General features: G+C 48.0%; 1 protein-coding gene and 1 long non-coding RNA gene across 3 annotated transcripts in view; one reads left to right on the top strand and one right to left on the bottom strand.

Annotated features, from left to right (window-relative positions):
* Positions 1-13,514, bottom strand: part of TMCC3 (transmembrane and coiled-coil domain family 3) — a 400,246-nt gene that overhangs the window by 321,353 nt on the left and 65,379 nt on the right. The gene's annotated exons all lie outside the window — the stretch shown is intronic.
* Positions 2,640-12,853, top strand: LOC146403556 (uncharacterized). The gene is made up of 2 exons (XR_014804399.1): positions 2,640-6,770; positions 7,961-12,853. It is a non-coding gene; the product is annotated as an uncharacterized LOC146403556 (long non-coding RNA).

Genomic DNA, 13,514 nt, shown 5'->3' with positions numbered 1-13,514 from the left:
GAGTGACTCCGTTATACAAATTTATACTCTTTTTCTGCTATTATTTTTATTATCAATGCACCATCATTTCCAGCTCGACGCCCCTCCTTCCCTCAGGAAGCCTGAAAACACGGCTGATCCATCCATGCACGTTCCTAAGGTGTCTTTAGTGCTTCATTACCGCTCTGTTCCATTTAATGCAGGCTCCCATTGGCCAAACAGAACCAGGGACTCAGACTTCGAACTCAAGTCCCCCAGTCATATCACTGGAGGGAACAAAAACTGCTCCGTCTCCTGGCAAAAAAGCAAGCTATTTTCCCAGTCAACAATAGGAAAACAAACAAACAAACTTACAGGTACTTGTTTCTGTTGTTTGTTTCTAGGAGACCTGGGCAAGGAAGGAAATGTCAGCCTTTCCTCAGAGATGCCTGGCAAACAGGGGAAAATCAAACTAGAAAAATAAAGCCATCTGCCAGAGGAGCTGGCAGGGTGACTCGATTCCCAGGCCCTGCCTCCGATCAACACCCAGAGAGTAAAGAAGGGGCCGGGGTTCACGCTGGCTGCCTCCTGGGTCAACAGCTGGAACCCAGCCAACGGCAAAAGCCCCTTGCTTTTTCCTTTTTTCAAAGTTTCTATGAAAGGGGAAGGGACATTGCACGGGACTGACCTCTCTTCTGCGAGACAAGCATCGTCTGGTTCTCCCTTTCTTCCTGCGGGCAGGGGGCGGGGGCCAGGACCTTGGAAACGTGTCTGCGGTACCAGGTGGACCACCCCTCAGCATCGCTGTCTGGGAAAGTGCAGCAGTCACCTCTGGCTCAGCCAGCCACCCACCACTGGCCCGCAGCACACCCGGCCCCTAAAGATCCCATGTCTCCTAGCATATCCCTCCAGCCACACAGCCCTGGGGACAGCAAGGAAGAGACACCGACGACGTGGCAGGGGGCCCGGTGTCTGCCCCAGCGAAGGGCACAGGGCCCCCAGGCGCCACACTTGCTGGTCAGCCGCAAAAGCCCCAAGACTGCAAAGTATCCTAAGCACATATGTCACGGGATTCACATGCCCTGAGCTAAGTCACCATCCAAAAGACCTCGAGGCCTCGGTGGGGACGTCTCCTGGGGACCACCTACCTTCTGCTCGGTCACAGCAGGAAAACAACAGTAATAAAAACAATGAGAAAAGCCGCCTCCTCACATGAAATGAGGGCCAAGTAGAAATGCCCTGAAATCTGCGAGGACGGCGCTCCTGTCATCCCGGATCTGAGCTTGAACGCTGCCTCTGTGCTGCCGTTTCCACGACAGAGACACAGGACTTGAGAGCTGAGAAAGGCCACCGAGGCTCGGAGAGGCGAAGACACTCGCCAAAGGCCACCGAGCCTGGGGACGACCGAGCCAAGACGAACACCCAACCTGACCCCCCAAAACTGGAAACTACGGCTGTTCTGGGTTATAACCCACCGCCTGAATGAAAGAGCACATCCCTGACCCCGAAGGAATGTGCTCACAAGGGGATAATGAAGAGAGGCGGGAAAATGGATTCACCGCCGCCAGGGTTCAAATCCAGTTCTGTCCTTTACCAAAGCGGGTGACACCAGGCCACTTCCTTAATCTCGGTTTCCTCATCCATCATCCGGGGCTAAAAAAAGCACCCGCCCTGCAGACTATTCTGAGAATGAAACGTACCAAACAGTTTCTAAATTAGTGCCTGATGTGAGCGCTCTGAAACGCATCCTCCTAAGACCGAGAGGAAATGAGAATGAAAACGGGGACGAAATGAAAAAAGAAAGTGAGGGCGCGGTCCTTCAATCAGCGCGGGCATCCATCATTTCACTTCAAAAGATTTCTTTCTTTGTTCACGGAAACATTTTTTATTACTCTACGCTTTGCACTGTGCTTGGAAACAGTTACGTTTAATTTATCAAGTCCCAAGTGGAAAAGATAATTCACTGATAGCAGGAATTCACGGACAGAACGAAACATCCAAATTTCTTCATTTAAAATTGCAAAGTAATTTAACTACGGACAGCAAAGGATAGAGGAGACTCCTGATCTGCATCCCCATTAAAACTAGGTTTTTGTCTGTGAGAAAAGTCTCTTCCACGGAGAACAGGCTGGTGGGTGCCGAGCGGCAGGGACTGGGATGGACTGGGAGTTTGGGCCAATGCAGACATTTAGGATGGACAGGCCACGAGGTCCTGGGTGGAGCACAGGAACAACAGCCAATCCCTCGCGACAGAACATGATGGAAGACAACTGGAGAAAGAAGAATGTGTGTCTATATATAACAGATATATTTTATATAGATAAATATGAAGGACTGAGCAGAAAATGACAGAACGTTGTAAATCAACTACGTTTTAATAAAAAAAAAAATAATAAACAAAATATTACAAAAGAAAAGTCTCTTCTTGCCAGAAACAGTTGCCGCACGTTCTGGGCTGATAATCACCTTGCTGGCTGGACCTCGCGGTCAGTTAGTGGCCCCTGGTCAGCCACTGCCACGACGATCCAACTAAGCCTCCAGCGCCCTACCCCTCGTGGTCGGGGCCTTGGAACCCACCTGCCTCCGACTCCGCCGGAACAGCTATCCCCCTCCCCGCCCGGGCAGGGCAAGAATCTCTTCCTCAGCCGCTTCCTGAAGGTCTTTAGGCAACACGGCATTCCTTTTTTTTGTAACCTTTCTTTTTTTTATTGTTATTTCCCCAATGCGATTCTTTTTCGGCTGCACAGCAAGGGAACCCAGTGACACATACACGCGTACATTCTATTTTCTCCCACTCTCAGGCTGCATCGCAAGTGACCAGACGTGTTCCCAGGGCCGCACAGCAGGATCCCGCTGCTCGTCCACCCCAAAGGCACCAGTCCGCGTCCAGGAAGCCCAGGCGCCCACCCACCCACCCCCGCCCTCCCCCGCCCCGGGCCTTCTTCCCGAGGGAGCGACGCTCTCTTCCACATCCGCACTGGCCGCGACGTGTTCCAGTCTCCACAGTGACTTCGAACGCGGCCTGAGGCTGATGCAGGAACCACCTCCTCTCCAGCTAGCACCCCTTATGCTGCTCCTCTTGGCAGTAAAACGTCTCCAAAGGCCCGGCTCCAATTCCTCGTCTCCACTTCCTTTCCTCTCGTTGTCTTGAGTGCTTTCAAGCCCACTTCGCCATCAGGACTGCGAAGAGCAGAGAGGGCCCGGCGTGGCTCAGTGCAAACGAATCTGGCTGGCATCCATGCGGACTCGGGTTCCATCCTTGGCCTCGCTCCGCGGGTTAAGGATCCACTGTGGCTGTGGTGTAGGCCGGTGGCTACACCTCCGATTCCACCCCTCACCTGGGAACCTCCATATGCCGCGGGAATGGCCCGAAAAAGACCAAACAAATAACCCTGCTATGATCAAGGTCCCAACAACCTCCTCATTGCTAAACCCAACAGGCAACTCTCGGCCCTTTTCAAATAGACTTTCAAATAGAGCGTGAGCAGAGAGCTGCCCACGCTCCGCTCCTGGAGGGCTTCCCGGCCGCCGCGTGCTCCTCCGTCGCTCTGCTCCTTACAAGTCTCCTTTGCTCTGCTCTCTGCTCTCCGCACTGGGGCCTGGGGCCTCACTCCCTGGACGCCTTCCCTCTCCACTGATACTCCTTATAAACTGGACTCCAGGGAGTTCCCTTGTTGGCTCAGCGGGTCAAAGATGTGAGGTTGTCACTGCTATGCTTAAGTTATGACAGTGGCAGGGGCCCAAGCCCTGGCCTGGGAACTTCTGCATGCCACAGGCAGAGCCAAATATAAATGAAGCAAAATGATTAGGATAGTGTGGCATGGCATAGCATAGCCCACTTCGCCATCAGGACTGCGAAGAGCAGAGAGCATCAAATCAAGTCAAATCAAATAATAAAATAAAACAAAACTGGAGTCAATCTGCAGCTTTCAACGGCACTCAGCTATGAGTGAATATCAAGTGTACACCTGCAGCTCGGCCCTCCCCTGGGTCAGGCAGAGGAGGGACGTGAGCAGAGGGAGAGCCCTGGCACAGGTCTACACCAGGTACTACAGGTGGCAGAAGAGTGGGGGAGCCACAGGATTGGCGGCTCGGGGGAGAGACAGGAGGGTATAAGGCTGTGCACCTGACCTGCCGGATGGTCCCCAGCAGAGAGCCCAGCATGGAGCCTTGCTGTCCCCCCAAGTTTAAGACACACCCAGAGTCATTCAACAGCAGCTGGTGGGAAAATGAAAGCAAAGCGAGAACATGTTATAAAACATTAAGTACAACACAACTCCGATTATGTCAAACAATCATACCTCCACACATACACACACACACACACACACACACACGCACACACACACACACACACACGCACCCTTCAAAGAGAGAGTGAACAAAAAATAAACGAGCCATCCGCAGCCATCCTCGGGGAGCCGGGACCGTGGCTGACTTTCGTGGTCCTCTATTTCCAAAATCATACGCAGCAGACTTGTGCTCCTTCAGAAATCAATATAAAGGCGCGTTTGAAAGACTGTTTTTAAAGAAACTGGACACCAGACCAGGTCTCAAGACCCGTGTTCTGGCCTGTGTTTGGGAGGGGAGCCCACGAGACGGACAACACGGAGCCCCGCAAACCACCAAGAGAATGTGAAATCTGATGCCTGAAATACCTGGTCAGGAGGGGCAGAGCTCTGTAAAGAGGAGAGACTGTCAAAAAGGCAAGAACGCGGGAGTGAGGACTGCACAGTGCCTAGTTTAAATGAGACAGACGACGAAGGCCTAGAAAAGGGGGACAATCCTGGAAAAAGCTGAGCAGCTCTCTCTCTTCCTCTGGCTGAGACAGAGCCATGCCCAACACCAAAAAGCAAAAGATGAAAATGGCTGTAAAAAGGAACGGGAGACCCCTCCTGGGGGCAAGGCCGGCACAAGCCACGTGGGTTTGGTGCTCCCAGCTCTGCTCCAAGCCTCAGACCATCCTGTGAACACAGTGAGGTCTAGGAATTTCCTCCTTTTCAGCATGCAGATGGGAGAAACAGATCTGCTGACTCTGGGGCTGATGATACAGACATAAGCCAGAGCCCAAAAAGAATGTCCCGTGGGGTCTAAGAAGACTGAGTTAACCTGGGATCTTTCTCTGCACCTCTTCCAGCTTGAGTTTATTCCTTGTAGCTCTTAGTATCTTTCCCTAAACAGCAATAAATACAAATAAAAGAACCAGTAATTACTGTGATGGTTTTAAGATTACTATGTGCAAATTCTTTGAGACCCCTCCCTCCAGGAGGGAGTGTGGGAACGGGAGTGTGGGCTGGACTCAGTGATTTTCCTTCTAAGGAACAGATTACAGGAAGGAGGAAATGGTAATTTAACAGCAGCAGCACCTGGCAGACACCACATCATCCGCAAGCGATCAAGGTTAACGTCACCTGGGGTGAGTCATGTGCGTGTCATTCACTTCCTGATATGACGCAACGCCAGGGGCACAGCACGTCTATGGCGCGCATCCCTAAAACCCGTAACCTCAATCTAGTCATGAGAAAACACGAGGCAAAGCCAAATCAAGGGACATTCTGCAAAGGACCTGACCACGACTCTTCAAAAGTGTCAAGATCGTGTAAGACAAGAGAAGATAAAATCGCGGAGGAAAATAACCAGACAGGACAACTAGAAGCACCATGAACCGGATCCTGGAACAGAAGAGAACATTAGTAGAAAGACTGGGGAAACCTGCATGAAGTCTGCAGTTAGCAATGTAAATTTCTCAGTTTTGACAAATGCACCATGGTCGCACAAAATGTTACCATGAGCGGAAGGCAAGCGAAGGGTATACAAAACCTCTCTATACTTATATTTGCAAACTCTTCTGTAAATCTAAGATGACTTCAAAATTAACAAGTTTAAAAATGAAACAAAAGGAAAGTGATGCTCCAGGAAGATGGATAGGCTCATTAAAGGCTTCGGGTCCCCATAAGATGCCTGTGCGTGCCATCATCCTCAGTTTAAGAAGCATCACAGGATTGCTCAGTTATCACCTCTTTCCCAACACCTTAGCCGCCACGATTACCCTTAAGAGGAAATGGCAGGTATCATCTCAATTACTCAGCGACGTCTTCAGGCCAAGGACCCTTTCTAAATGCCATTGCCCTAGGGAAGCGGACGAAGATGGTGATAAGGCTCGATAAGGCTCGGAGCCTGATGAGACTCCAGTCTGTTGCCTCTGGCTGTGGTCCCATCACTCAGCACTTTAAGTCCCGCCCAGGATGAGTCACTGACACACCCGGAGGACACATTCTAAGCGCGCATCAACATTCATTCATTTTCAGAAAGGGTCCCACTTCCCTCCTCTCCTTCTAAAAACAGCCTGATTTCAATGCTTAGTGCTACCTCAAGACAGAAGCTGTCACCAAACCCTCAATCAGCCACAAGTGAGAAGATAAAATCTTCCCCACTACCTTGAAGGAACACCTTTGGAAGTTCTCATCACCTAAATACACGCCTTTTCCTTCATGGTTTACTTGCATACTCTTTGGGTAAGGCTTTTTTGTTACTTCTTTATTTTATTTATTTATTTATTTTTGTCTTTTTGCCTTTTCTAGGGCCACTCCCATGGCACATGGAGGTTCTCAGGCTAGGGGTCGACTCGGAGCTGTAGTCGCCGGCCTACACCACAGCCACAGCAACGCAGGATCTGAGCCAAGTCTGCGACCTACACCACAGCTCATGGCAACACCGGATCCTTAACCCACTGAGCGAGGCCAGGGATCGAACCCGCAACCTCATGGTTCCTAGTCGGATTTGTTAACCACTGAGCCACAACGGGAACTCCAGTTACTTCTTTATTTTCAAGATGCAGTGACAGACTGCTTTAGCATCAATGGCCCCCAAGTGTCCACCTCTCTTGTAGCCACACCCATTTTTCAACATGATTACGTGGCTTCCTCCACCAGGGGTGTGGGAGTGGGGAGCATTATTTCCCTGCCCTTTGAAGCTAGGCTGACCTCGTGACTTGCTTTGGCCAATAAAATGTGGCAGAACTGACAGTGCGCCAGTTCTGAACCTAGGCCCCCGAGGCTGTGTTTGCTTCAGCCCACACTCTTGGAACCCTGCTCAACAGCCACGAGAACAAACCAGCCAGCTTCAGGATGAGAAAATGTGCAGTATAAAGATGAGGTGCCCCAGCCAGACCCCAGCCAACCCAGTGGCTGACTCAGATACGTGAGCCATTCCAGCCAAGAACCGAACTGCCCCCCTGCGCTCAGGCCAAACTGCTGGCCTACACAATCACAAGCTAAGTAAGTCAATTAAGTCATTGGATTTGGGGATAGTTTATTACACAGCAAAATCTAGCTGATGCAATAGAAATGTTCAGGTTTAATGCTATTAATTTTTCTGATCTTCAAAGCATTACATACTTATTTTAAAAGGTTACCAAACATAGAAGTTCCTGTCGTGGCGCAGCGGAAACGAATCCGACTAGGATCCATGAGCTTGTGAGTTCAATCCCTGGCCTCACTCACTGGGTAAAGGATCCGGCACTGCTATGAGCTGTGGTGTAGGCTGCAGACCCAGTTCAGACCTGATGTGGCTGTGGCTGTGGCATAGGCCGGCAGCTCTAGCTCTGATTAGACCCCTAGCCTTGGAACCTCCATATGCCGCTGGTGTGCCCCCCCCCCCCAAAAAAGGATTATCAAATATATAAATTGTATATCTTATGTATTATTCCATATGGAGCTGCCTCATTACTTATAAAATACTATATCATATTCTGCTGTATGAATATTCTCTTACTTACTCAGTTCTCATCAATGAATGTTTAGGATCTTCCAGTATTTTGGCATTTCCAGCAAAGCTATCTGAGTAACTCTGTACACAGGACATTTTGCTTAGATGGAAGCAGATTGAAGGGTAAATTCCCGCAAATGGAACCGTTCAGCCTGTGATAACTCTGCATTTACAACTTGGACCAATAAAGCCAAACCACCTTCCAGATCAGGTGTTGGCAAATTATGATCCACAGGCCAAACTGGGAATTTTCTGCATTTTTAAAGAGCTGTTTTTTAAAAAGGATGAGGAAGCAGCAGGGGGAAGAATATGTGACAGAATATGTGACAGAGACCGCACATAACCCTTAAAGCTTAAAATATTTACTATCATGTCCTTTACAGAATTTGACACCTCTGCTTGGCCAATTCACACTCCCACCAGCTACATATGAAAGACTATTTCTCCACTATTTCAGGTCTAATGCTTGGTCAAATTAAGATTTAAAATAATGTAAAGGAAACCATTAAAAAAAAATGACAAGACAACCCACAGAATGGGAGAAAATAGTTGCAAATGATGCAACCAACAAGGGTCTAATCTCTCAAATATGCAAAAAATGCATACAATTTAACAACAAAAAAACAAACAACCTAATCGAAAAATGGGCAGAAGACACAGACATTTCTCCAGAGAAGACATATGGATGTCTAGTAGACACAAGGACAAATGCTCAACATCACCAATTACTAGAGAATTGCAAATCAAAACTACAATGAGGTACCACCTCACAACAGTCAGAATGGCCATCATCAAAAGGTCTACAAATAACAAATGCTGGAGAGGGTGTTAAAAAAAAAGAAAAGAAAAGAAAAGAAACCCTTCTACATTGTACATTGATAGGAATGTACATTGGTACAACCACTATGGAAAACGGTATGGAAGTTCCTCAGAAAACCTAAATACAGAATTACCATATGATCCAGCAATCCCACTCCTGGGCATATACCTGAACAAAACTACAATTCAAAAAGATATATGCTCCCTATGTTCACAGCAGCACTATTCACAATAGCCAAGACATGGAAACTACCTAAATGCCCATCAACAGTGAATGGATTAAGAAGGTGTGGTACATATATACAACGGAATACTACTCAGCCATAAAAAAGGATGAAATAATGCCATTTGCAGCAACATAGATGCAACGAGAGATTCTCACACTAAGTGAAGTCAGAAAGAGAAAGACAAATACCATATGCTATCACTTATATGTGGAATCTAAAATATGGCACAAATGAACCCCTCTACAAAACAGACTCACAGACGTGGTGAACAGACCATGGTTGCCAAGGGGGAGGCAGGAGGGAGAAGGATGGACTGGGAGTTTGGGGTTAGTAGATGCAAACTACTACATTTAGAATGGATAAACAATGAGGTTCTACTGTACAGCACAGAGAACTATATCCAGTCTCTTGGGATAGATTATGACGGAAGATAACATAAGAAAGAGAATGTATATATATATGTATGACTGGGTCCCTTTGCTGTACATCAGAAATTGGCACAATATTGCAAATCAACTAGATTTTAATTTTAAAAATGGGGGGGAAAGATTTAAAGTAATGCTTCAGTTTGAAGAAAAAGGTGAAGCATCTGTACTACTAATTTATTGGCACTATAATTTTTCCAGGAAAAACACAGCTTGTTTTAGGATGCAAACATCAACTTACCCTTGAGCTTCTCATCTCATAGTCACAAGTGACAAGAAAAAGCTGTAATACCTGTTAGAATTGAAAGACACTTTAAAAGTTGTCTGGTCTGAGCATTATGAATTTTGTGTGCCATTAAAATTTCAAAAAGAATTTAAAGGAATAAAACAACGCTGCCAACTTTTCATCTTGCCAAGTCTAGTCTTTAAAAAATAAAAATCCAACCATCTATCTCCTTTCACCATCACTTCATATAAAAAAGGAATGGAACATGAAAAAGCAGGACATACCCAATCTTGGAATAAAGAAGAATCCATTCGACTGAGAACACTTCATGACAAGCCATGACCAGAGTCACTGTCACTCTGCCAATTTTGCTTCAGACTGAGGAAAACTCCTTGTCAAACCCGTGTTTGAGAACCAACTTTACTGTTTTCTAAACAACCTGGAGCCCCCACATCCAAATGATACACCCCGGATTCAATTCAGGTGACAATGAATCCATGGCAGACACAGAACTAGAACCCAGGACTTCTGCCTCATATCTTTCTCCTAAACCATAATTCCTCAGGTGTCCAGAATCGCAAAACAAGTAAACAGCACGCACAGCTGGTCCAACCAACACCCCAGCCCGCTCTCAACCTTAGCCGACTCACTGACCTTAGTTCTTTGGTCTCATCCGTTCATTTTTCATCCAAAATGTGCTTTTAGGAGTTCCCACCATGGCTCAGTGGAAACAAATCTGACTAGGATCCATGAGGACGCAGGTTCGATCCCTGGCCTCGCTCAGTGGGTCAGGGATCCGGCGTTCGGTGAGCTGTGGTGTAGGTCACAGATGCAGCTCAGATCTGGCGTTGCTGTGGCTGTGGGGTAGGCCTGCGGCGGCAGCTCCAGTTCAACCCCTAGCCTGGGAACCTCCACATGCTGCAGGTGTGGCCCTAAAAAAAAAGAAAAAAAAATGTGTTTTAGGCTTCTCCACTGGGGTGGAGGGGCGAGGAAGGGGGGAGGGGATGACAACAGCAGCAAAAAAGAAAACCTTCTCTCTTCTAAGTGGCTGGAAACATCTCTGTTTGTTCGGGACCAAAGAACCAACATCCATCCATTCCAAACGTGTCTTTTTCCCATCAACCCTTCCAAAGCCTCCACCCCGACTCTCTTCCCATTATGCGGCCAGAACCTCACTTCTTTGCAGTGTCGGGGTGAACGGCTCTGGAGATACAGGCGTGAGGTTTCGTAGGCACTTAGGAATTGGCTGTGTTGGTTAATGTTTCGTTGTCAACTTGACTGGGCCGAAGGACACCCAGAGAGGGAGCTGCTAAAGCATTATTTGGGGGTCTGTCTGTGAGGGTGTTTCTGGAAGGGCTCAGCATGTGAACCGATGAACCGAGTGGAGCAGGCGCTCCTCCCCACGGTGAGCGCTGAGGGCGCCCGCAGAGCAAAACGGCAGAGGAAAGGCAGGGGCCCTTTCTGCGCTTGCGCGGGGACACCCACGCTCTTGGGCGTCACATCCGAGCTTCTGCATCTCTGGATTTCAGACTCAAGCCGGGATTTAGCCCATCAATTCTCGGGCCTTCGGAATCAGACAGGACTACACCACCGGCTTTCTTGGTTCTCTAGCAGGCAGACAGCAGATCCTGGGCCTTCCCGCCTCCATGATCACGTGAGCTAATGCCTGTAACAAATAAATACACACACACACACACACACACACACACCCAATCGGTCTGTTTCTTTGGAGAGCCCTAATTAAGATATCAGTTCTGCTATATTTCAGAGCTAAGTAAACTTCAACAGCCTAAATACGAAGCAAGAAAAACACTGCATGTCTATCAGAGACAAGCCCTCGCCTTCCTCCGCCCCCCACCCTGGTCCCCGTTCACTCAGCCCTCATCATTGTCTGCTGTGCCAGGCCCTGCTCGCTTGCCCCTGTGACTGTCACCCATGTCTTCAGAGAGGAGCCAGTCTCCTTAAGCATCACCTGCCACGTGGGCTCAACACTCCTTCTAGCATGGATCCGTGGGCCTCTGCCACTCAGATACCCAGACTCTGGTCTGCGTCTGCCAGGCGCTGTGTGTCCAGCCAGCTCTGCACTAAGCCACACGAGGCTCAGGACAGCAAAGCTTCCTGTAGTCCTTCCAGCATCATAAAAAGAATGCATCTGAGAGCCGTCCACACTGATAACAGCCTTAATGAATACAATCCATTCTATTTTCAATTAAGATTTTAGTGTTCACCCAGCAGGGCACTAACAGAAGTGCCAAGCCTGGGAGTAGGTCACTGAAAATGTCTAATTCCTTTTTTAATGAACCAAATAGCAGGACTTGTGCAGCCGTCCAGGTTTCAATCTTTAAAAAAAAAAAACAGCTCTTCCTGAGACACAGCGGAAGGTGCTCCCTCCCGCCACGAATCACTCGTTTTTATTCCCTTATAAAGCTTCACAAGAGGACTGGTAATACGAGAGACACTAAGTAGCTGATGGAATTTTTTGTTCCTAGTAATAGGCTGTGGTCAAAACAGGCAAATTCTCACCAGGATACGGAGCAACGAGACTCGGATCCCAAGAAGATTCAATATCGGGTGTGGGGGGGAGGTTGGAGTGGATGTGCCCTCTTTCTGCCAAGACTTCACGCTTCCCTCGAATCGACCTCTTCAGGTTCTGGCAGCGGGCTCTGGATGACATCACATCTCTATAAATCAGCTCAGTCATGCAGACATGATTTAGTTCTTTACCTCCCAGAACAACAGGATGCTGGGTGATTCGGATCTGATGTTTGGAGATAACGGAGGAGCCCAGGGCTAGAGCCTGCCTACCTCCCCCTTGCAGGAGGTGGCAGGGGAGGGCAACAGGACCACGTTGCTTACCATGAGGGTGTCAGCTTCCTTGCAGTGGACACTTTTAAGGTGTCTCCCATCAAAAGAGAGGAGCATGAGATGGCCTGTGCAGACAGGCCTTCAGCATCATGCTGAGGTTGAAAATGCCGCAGGAGTTATCAGGAAAAGCACTGCGTTAAGAGGACACATCAACAGAACAGGGACTAACATAGGACAGATACATATACATAAATGCAGTACATGCCAGCCATCTCAGTGTGTGGCATGCCACATGGTTAGTGGCCTTGTATCAAAATTTCATTCATTCACCTACTCACTCAACACCTAGTTTGCTTACTAGGTACCAGGTATGAGTACTAAGAATCGAGGAAACTGGAATTCCTGTCACGGCTCAGCAGAAACGCCTCTGACTAGTATCCACGAGGACTCAGGTTCCATCCCTGGCCCTGCTCAGTGGGTTAGGGATCCGGCATTGCCACGAGCTGCAGTGCAGGTTGCAGATGCGGCTTGGTTCTGGCATTGCTGTGGCATAGGCTGGCAGCTGCAGCTCTAATTTGACCCCTAGCCTGGGAACCTCCATATTCCGTGGGTGCAGCCCTAAAAAGACCAAAAAAAATTTTTTTTTAAAAAGAATCAAGGAAATGATAGTTAACTAGGTAGCTCTTTATGTAGCTTACAGTCCAGGATTTGCAGCTTAGTTAATGAACAAAATTATAGCCGCTGCCCATTGAAAAAATATACCAAATACTTGGGGAAAGAGGGAAGGGGTTTTAACACACTGATATTCCGGACAATTGAGAACGACCATATGTGCCATAAACGGATTCTCAACTTACAAATAAGTAGACCTACCTATAAATAGTCTACTCATACATGAATAATCCAAAATAATAGTTCATTCAGAAAAAAAAAGTTTATCATTGAGGACTAGCTATCACTGGGTTACAAAAATGACGGATAAAATCCCCACCCTTAACAAGCTCACAATCTAAGGAAGAAGAAAAAAATGAACAAAGCACTTCAACACAGATGACAAAGGTTTTAACGAAGGTTGGAAAAAAATCTTTAAGAATGGGAGTGGGGAAAGTCATAAGCATTGGAAGAAGGGCAGCACTTAAGACTTTGGGCTGAGTCTTGAAGAATGATGAGTAAGGCGATGCCAGGCAGGCAGGGGGCTGAGGCATTCATTTCAGATGGAGGGAACAGCATGTACATTCCCAACTGAAAATAGCGCCTTCGGGGTGAGCAGAGAGTGCATCTGGGCAG

This window comes from Sus scrofa, chromosome 5, assembly GCF_054392235.1.
Source record: "Sus scrofa isolate SSC_HxYL_T2T_F1_AM1 chromosome 5, Sscrofa_HxYL_maternal_Yorkshire_Landrace_v2.0, whole genome shotgun sequence".
Lineage (NCBI taxonomy): Eukaryota > Metazoa > Chordata > Mammalia > Artiodactyla > Suidae > Sus > Sus scrofa.
Note: the sequence above shows the minus strand (reverse complement) of the source record. Positions and strands in the feature narration are given on the sequence as shown.